The sequence below is a fragment of the Pteropus alecto genome, unplaced genomic scaffold (assembly GCF_000325575.1).
Source record: "Pteropus alecto unplaced genomic scaffold, ASM32557v1 scaffold207, whole genome shotgun sequence".
In the NCBI taxonomy this organism is placed as follows: domain Eukaryota; kingdom Metazoa; phylum Chordata; class Mammalia; order Chiroptera; family Pteropodidae; genus Pteropus; species Pteropus alecto.
The window spans coordinates 102,726-109,393 of NW_006440149.1; the positions used below are offsets into that span (position 1 = coordinate 102,726).

At 33.8% G+C, this 6,668-nt stretch overlaps 1 pseudogene; it reads right to left on the reverse strand.

The window, feature by feature from the left end:
- Positions 1–1,387: 1,387 nt before the first annotated feature.
- Positions 1,388–6,668, reverse strand: part of LOC102879007 — a 24,265-nt pseudogene continuing 18,984 nt past the window's right edge.

Genomic DNA, 6,668 nt, shown 5'->3' on the forward strand with positions numbered 1-6,668 from the left:
CTTTCCCTAGATACATATTTGAGAGGATTTTCCAAGTGACAGTTATGGCAGAGCTTTTTGTCAATATTGGTCATAATACTAGAGTGTCAGGATTGCTGATCTGATTTTCTATACATAGCTACAGAGGAAGAATTCCAGGTACAATGATTTCTAGAGGGTACAAGGGGAAGATATTTGAGAGCTGGATGGCTCAAATCATAGCATTTGAGCAACTGCTTACTCAAAATATATGTAAGATTGGTAAATGAATGGCAGCTATACTCATTTAGTTTGGTTCATGCTGGCATAATGCTATCAACTTTATCCGTGGTTTGGCCACTTGCATCTAGATTATTAAGTGAGCAGTTGTCACACACTCAACCATGAAAAAATTAACTATTGAATTGTTACTGGTCACACTGAAACAGCCATGGAAATAAATTCATTACCCCAATTTGTGGCTAGCCATCACATATTACTCTAGAAAAATAAAACCTATGTTGTGTGATCAGACCACAAAAATGTTGCTTCCTTGGTATTTTTTTTAGCAGGGAAAGTAAACTTTTAATAAATTATTAGTAGCTATTATTAACAGTACATTGTTCATTATTCATTTAAAATAATTTAATAAATTTTCAGAGAGATTTAACATTTACAAAGGATTTTTACATCTATTATGATATTTAATATTTACATTATGACTAAAAGATAGCTAGACAGGTGTTAAATCTACCAGATTTTACAGAAGAAAAAACTGAAAGTCAATTGGTCAATTAAGATGTTCTAAGACCACATAGCAAAAAAAAAAAAAAAAAAAAAAAAAAAAAAAGAGAGAGAGAAAGTCAGGGTCCAATTTTCAGTGTCCTAACTCCAGTGAGTTAAGTAATCTTAGCCCCCATTTATTGCCTGAAAAGACACTGAAAAGCTGTAAACAAAATAAATGAACAAGTAATGTTCTTTGATGGAAAATAACAGTGACCAGAGTGCAGAAACCTTTTGAGATAAAGTGATCAGGGAAGACATCATGGAAAAGGTTATTTTTTTTTTGTAGTTTTTTAAAAAAGAATACACCTTATATATTTTATTAGTATCTAGGGAATTCCAATACAACCAACAAATGGGAAGAATTTTATTGTCAATAAGTCAGTGAAACTTAGGTGTCTCCATTTTTTTAGCTAATGTTTTATTTAGCCTGCATGTGGTCTCTTACCTGGAGAAAAGATGAGATAAAACTAGCAACATCATACATGATTCTACATGGAAGTCCAAGAATATCTTGGCATTTTTTAGATTTTACATATGAGAGACAATGCTCTATATTATGAGATGTATTTGTAATTTTAATATAGAAATAAATGATCAATAATGTTCAAAATATAATTTTTGAATACACTCTCATGATTGACATTTATGCCTCAACCACTATGAATCTCAGACTATTATTAAAAAGAACCTTTAAATCTTTCTTTACACTGAATTCAGGCTCTCAGAATTTCGGCTTTGAGATCAGGTGGTGCTGTTGTACTAAAGTTGCAGATTCCTCTCAAAAAATCCAAGGGCAGGTCTCCATTTTCATAGCCATCAATAAGACAGTCAGATATGACCATGGCGGACAGAAAGTAATAACACTCATACTTAATCTCCAACTTGTCCAGCATCTGAGTGAGGCTGTAAATGTGACACACTGGAAGAGGTCATCCTGGGGTAAGTAAAATTTGTACTTTTTCCATAGCTTGTCATAGCCACTGGTTCCTGACAAGAAAAATAAGAATCTTAGCATTGGTAGCTAAGAGACTATGGAAGAACTTCAGGGTAGCTGAGATATTTTGTACATAATATAGCATCAGAATTGTATAAATAATGTCCCACTTCTGAAGTTTCTTTTTTCTTAATCATTCTATTTTTATATTTAGATGTCTACTTATGCCAGAAACTTTATGTTCTCGAGGTTTGATGACTTGGCTATAAATTCTTTGTACTTGATGATTTGTTCAGCACTTGGTTCAACAGCTTCAATGCTGATAAAAAAAAATTCCCAGATATTGAGCCTGCACTTGGAAGAGAATTTGAAGATTAATTTCACCTGCACCTCCACCAATGCTTAGAATCTTAATTTCTGATTTTGTGTCTTCAATCCTTGCTATTATGCCTGTCAGCCTCTTGTCCATGAATTCCTGCATGCACTGGTGTTCTGTGTAATTGTTGACAAACCTCCAAAAAGATCCAATATATCTGCTGTAGTCAGAAAACAAACTCCTCATCGAAGATGCTGTATTTGGTTTTCTTTATGATGTTTTATTTAAATATAAAATTATATTTATCTAACTTTTCAAATAAATTTAATTATAATTGACATTCAGTATTATTTTATATTAGTTTCAGATGTCTAGCATAGTGCTTAGACATTTATATAATTTACGAAGTAACCTCTTCAATTAGTCTAATATACCCATCTGGCACTATACATAGTTATTACAATACTATTGTCTATATTCTCTATGCTCTACTTTACATCCCATGACTATTTTGTAACTACCAATTTATACTTCTTAATTTCTTTACATTTTTCACCCAGCCCCCTAAACCCTCTCCCATCTGGCAACCATCAGTTTGTCCTCTGTATCTATGAGTATGTTTCCATGTTCATTTGTTCATTTATTTTGTTCTTTAGATTCTCTATATAAATGAGATCATATAGTATTTGTCCTTCTCTGTCTGACTTATTTCTTTCGCATAACACCCTCTAGTAATATTCCATTGTATATATGTACCACCTCTTCTTTATTCAATCATTTATTGATGGGCACTTAAGTTGCTTCCATATCTTGGCTATTGTAAATAGCACTGCAGTGAACGTAGGGGTGCATACATCTTTTTAAATTAGTGTTTTGGATTTCTTCGAATAAATACCCAGAAGAGGACTCTCCATACTGTTTTCCATGGTGACAGCACCAATTTGCAATCTCACCAACAGTGCACAAGGGTTCTCTTTTCTCCATATCCTTGCCAACACTTGTTGTTTTTGATTTATTGATTATGGCCATTTTGACAGATGCGAGGTGATATTTCTTTATGGTTTTAATTTACATTTCTCTGATGATTTGTGATGTTGAGCATCTTTTCATGTCTATTTGCAATATCTATGTCCTCTTTGGAGAAAGGTCTATTCAAGTCCTTTGCCCATTTTTTAATTGGATTGTTTGTTTGTTTTTTTGGTGTTCAGTTCTATGAGTTGTTTACAAATTTGGGATATTAATCTCTTATCATATGTATCACTGGCAAATATCTTCTCCCATTCAGTAGGTTGTCTTTTCATTTTGATGGTTTCCTTTATTAGACAAAGTTGAAGTTCTACGTTTCTTGAGCACCCTTATAACTACCATAGCCTCTGCATATGGTAGATTGCTTGCCTTCATTCCATTTAGTTATTTTTCTGAAGTTTTCTCCTATTCTTTCATTTGGGACATTTTTTTGTTGTTTGTTTGTTTCATCATTTTGACTTCTTTTCAGTGTTTCTATATATTAGGAAGATCTGCTACATCTTCCAGTCTTAGCAAGGTGGCTTTATGTAATAGATGCACTATGGGGCCAAGTGGTGCAGTCTCCCTGATCTCCTGTGCTGAGTGCTACAGGCGTGTCTTTTGTGTGGGTTGTGTGTACCCTCTTGTTGTAGTTGAGCCTTGGGTGCTGTTGGCATGTCAGTTGGAAAAGATCGTTTTTAAGCTAAGTCCCTTTTTGAGTGTGGAAACATAACTCTGCCTCCCCAATGACCACAAGAGGGAGAAGCAGCTATAGGGAAGCTGTGTGAGACTGGGAGCCTGTCTTACCAGCCTAGCTTCCGTGCAGACCAGCCAGCACCTGTCATCCAGGTTACAAGCCACTGCTAGGAGTGTCTCCACTGCCTAACTCTACTCTTCCTTGGTATTCTTCAAGTGCCATCAGCTATAAGCAAATTTATAAAGTAGGCAGTTTGTTAAAGGAGACTGTAGATTACCTGAATTCTTCCAATTTTGGAGACATATGTTTCACTCTCAGGGGCTCAAGCTCTTGCCCCTTTTTTCTTAGCAAACCTGCTTCTCTTCCTTCACCCTGGGTGTTGATAACTGACACAACACAGAAGAATATTTCTCAAGCTGGTGTTCTGTGGAACGAATTTGGTAAAGTAAGTTCCTGTGGAAAAACACATTTAGGAGACCTGTATTTTCATAGTGCCTCTTGTAATGTTGCCATTCATATTAACATATTAAATCTTAGAAAGTTAAACAGTGAAGAAATCTACTTAACTTTGTTTAACCCAACATCTTGCAAACTAACTTAACTCTTTTCTCAGATAACAATCCTCAAAACCATCCCTCAGTTCTAATGTTCTACAGACCAAAATTGGAGAATTCTGGTCCAATTCTAGTGTGCTTTCCAAGGTTTCTTCTCTCTCTCTCTCTCTCTCTCTCTCTCTCTCTCTCTCTCTCTCTCTCTCTCTCTCTCTTGAACTGGTATAAAAGATTAAAAGAAAAGGATATATTCATAAGGGTAGATTTTTAGCATTCTTCCAGGTTTGGGTTGCAGTGATTTTTTCTTTTTCTTTTTAAAATTTATTATTTTTTTAACCATTGAAACTTTACTAATGACCGTTAACTTTGGATAATATCACCCTACAATATTTGAAGAATAGATGGATATAATAGAAGTTAAACAGATTTGTAATTGGACAAATCTGCCTTTAAATCTAGTTAATTCACTAATTAGTTGTGTAATTTTTGCAACTAAATTTATGCTTTTTTATGACCTCATTTTCTTTACCGGTGAAATGGAGGTGATACCCAAATCACAAATTTGTTTTGAGAATTAAATGATATAATACAAATAAAGCCCTTGGCACAGTAAATATTTTAATTTCACTTTCTTGCTTCCCATCTTCATCACATAAATAAACTTAATCCTTTTTTTCTTCAAATATGTTTTACTAGGAAAAGAGTATTTCATAAATTTAGTGTTTTCACAAACACATTGTTAACTTTAAAAGGAAATTTTACCTGTTTGCAGACTAAAAGAGAAAAATTTCCATAAGTTGTCGTGTGTATATAAAAAGTGATTCTTTTTTTGTACTATTAAACCTCAAGCCTCAAAAACCAGTAAGTTGTTATGACCTTGCCAGCAATAGCTCAAGCTCTTGCTATTAAATGTGAGATGCCTCATATACAATTCCAAAGTATTGACTTTAGCAACAAATGAATTATTAAATGTCAAATTGTTATTTCTTGTGACAGTTTCCAAATGGATTGGGTCTACACTAACAAGTAGTGATATGTGCCTCTAGCCGCCTCGCAGCTGTGGAAGAAACAGATCACAACTTCAGTGGACTCATTTTACCTGGCAACAGAGCACTGGAAGGCTCGCCCATCTGTCAACACACATTTCTCTTCTAGTCTCCTCAAGTCCCATCTTGAATTCTTTCTTGTTTAAAGAGAAAATCAAGATCTATTCAAAGCACTGGCTTTTTATAAGGACATTTCAAGTACAGTCAATAACAGATAGATTATTTATAGGGTGTCCATGTTGTTGATTAAAATCAACTGACTCCATTCTCTTAATTTGCTAGCATTCTCTTTCCTGTTTCACCCTTCAAATGATTATTGAAAACATAACAGATTCATTAATTAAATTAGTTATAAACTAAAGAGTATCCAGTATCTCCAAGCAAAAAAACAAAAGAAAACAAACAAACAAACAAAAAAACAATTAGAAAATAATTTAACCTGGGTTATGTTTGTACTTCAAATAAAAAATAACTTTTTAGATTAAGCTAAATTTTTATTATATGTGTTGATGAGCAAGTTTTATTTGGGCATAGGTCCTCCCTCTGATTTGTGTAACATGATCATTTACTCATAGTTTTCAAATGGCATGAATAAAGGCTGCCATATTGTTAAATACAAGCAAATTATTGTCCAGACTACTTTTGTTAATTGAGACCACCAGGGATGAAATTGTAAATTGTTCACACTTATCAACATTAAAATTCCCTGTATCAGTAAGCAGAAACACTTAATACATAATTAAAGGCTGCCATTGTTAAATACAAGCAAATTATTGTCCAGACTACTTTTGTTAATTGAGACCACCAGGGATGAAATTGTAAATTGTTCACACTTATCAACATTAAAATTCCCTGTATCAGTAAGCAGAAACACTTAATACACAATATTTAAAATATATTCTTTTTAAAAAAATTTAATTAAGTTTATTGGGGTAACTGGTTAATACAATTATGTAATTTTCAGGTGTACATTATCATTTGACATCTGTATATTCTATTGTGTGTTTACCACTCAAAGTCCAGTTCTCTTCAGCTACCATATATTTGATCCCGTTTACCCATGTCCTAAACCCTATATTTGACCTCCTTTATCCTGTCTACCTCCCTGCTTCCTCTCCGACCCCATTAGTAACCACTAGTCTAGGTCTTCTGGCAACCAGAAGCTTATAGTCATGTCCATGAGTCTCTGTTTCTTTGTCTGGCTCATTTGTTGCTTTTAGGTTTATATCACACATATAAGTGATATCATGTGATTTTCAACTTTTTCTGTCTGGTTTATTTCACTTAGCACGATTATCTCAAGGTCCATCCATGTTGTCACAAATGACCATATTTCATCTCTTCTTATGGCTGAGTAATCCTCTATTGTATATAT